The sequence below is a fragment of the Cornus florida genome, unplaced genomic scaffold (assembly GCF_030987335.1).
Source record: "Cornus florida cultivar Cherokee Brave unplaced genomic scaffold, ASM3098733v1 CherokeeBrave_3.0.0_Hap2_Chr07, whole genome shotgun sequence".
NCBI classification, from domain to species: Eukaryota; Viridiplantae; Streptophyta; class Magnoliopsida; order Cornales; family Cornaceae; genus Cornus; species Cornus florida.
This window is the reverse complement of record NW_026775577.1, coordinates 83,192,447-83,194,152: the sequence shown is the minus strand read 5'-3', so window position 1 is coordinate 83,194,152 and position 1,706 is coordinate 83,192,447. Positions and strand designations below refer to the sequence as shown.

General features: G+C 37.0%; 1 pseudogene; it reads left to right on the top strand.

Annotated features, from left to right (window-relative positions):
- Nucleotides 1-1,218: 1,218 nt before the first annotated feature.
- LOC132267792 (small nucleolar RNA R71) lies at nt 1,219-1,317 on the top strand (annotated as a pseudogene).
- Nucleotides 1,318-1,706: the final 389 nt, after the last annotated feature.

Sequence of the window (1,706 nt, the reverse complement as noted above, 5' to 3'; positions counted from 1 at the left end):
GGCTCAAAAAAATTTTCAAAACTTTTCTTTGAAACATCATCAACACAAGAATTTTTAAAATCCTTTTTCAAAGCTTTGTTCAATTCATCTTTCAAATCAATTTTAGACTCACTGTTTAGATCATTTTCTAACACTTTCTCATTTAAATGATCATGCATATGCAATGAAGGAGGAATATGATAAGAAACGGGACGGGTGTCAACTTTTGGTTTCACCAGTTCATTCTCTTCATTGGATATACCTACTTTGTTGTCCACAATCTTCCCACTTCTCAAAGTTGTCACTGCATTGACATGCTCAATTGTGTGCCCTTCTGATGAAGAATAAGTCTCCACAACATATTATTACTTTGGTGGGGCATTCAAAGGCATCTTCTCCTTCTCTCTAGCATTTAAGGTACTAGTTATTTGCCCTACTTGGGTTTCTAGCTTAGCAATGGATTGAGAATGAGAATGAAGCAGTTGAGTGTTCACCTCTAGAGTACCTAAAGTGGTCAAAACTTTCTCTTCAAAGGCGGGACTCCTAGAATTTCCTTGGGAATATGATGGTTGATTAGGAAAATGAGAATTAGAAAATTGATTGCCATGTGATTGAAATGATGATGATTTAAAACCTTAGGAACCTTGGCCTTGAATTGGTGGCGGAACATACTTCCCTTGAAAACCACCTTGGGGAGGGTTTGAGCCTTCCCCTTAGCTTTTCCAAGAAAAATTTGGATGGTTCCTCCAACTTGAATTGTAATGAGTGCCATAGGGATTATTCCCCTGATTAACAAATGTAGCATTGACTTGCTCATGGGGCTCACTTTGCACATGTCTATGGAGACAATTGGAAGTAGAATGTAAGACACTTGAATAAGTCATGCAAGATTCATTAGATGCACAATAATGAATATGAGTAGGGGAGGAAGATACTTGATTTGCTGAATTTTGGTTGATAAAAAATTGATCAAACCTTTGAGACAAGGATTTCATCTCAGCGGCTATGTCATTGGAGTTGTCAACTTGATACAAGCCGACATTCTTCCTTCCACCTAGGTTTCTACCATTTTTAGAAGATAAGGACCTATGCATTGAATTTTCACTCATGCTTTCATACAATTGCCACACATCATTTTCATGCTTATCAAGATAAGAACCACCCATAGATGCATCGACCATACCCTTGTGATTATCCGGTAAACTTTCAAAGAAATATTGGACTAGTTGCCACTTAGGTATGTCATGATGAGGGAACTTTCTAAGCAAATCATTAAATCTTTCCCATGCCTCATGAAACATTTCCCCATCCCCTTGAGAAAATTCTCTAATTGAAGTTCTCATGGCATTGGTTTTAGAAACCGGATAGTACTTTTTCAAGAACTCTTGTTGCATTTCCGCCCAAGAAGTTATTGAAAAAGGTCTAAGATTGTTGAACCAATATTTTGTCTTGTCTTTAAGGATAAAAGGAAAAAATTTAAGTCTTAAAACTTCTTTCGGCATGTCCGTGTATTTCACGGTGGAACACACCTCAAGAAACTCATCCAAATGCTTATAAGGTTCTTCACTAGGAAGTCCATGATAGTTTAGAAGCATTTGAATAGTTTGTGGTTTAATTTCATAGTGATGTGCTCTAAATGGAGGCAATTGAATATAAGTGGATGTATTGTATTCATTAGGCACATAATGGTCTCTTAATGCAATGGGAGGATTCGCAATTGGTGGTGC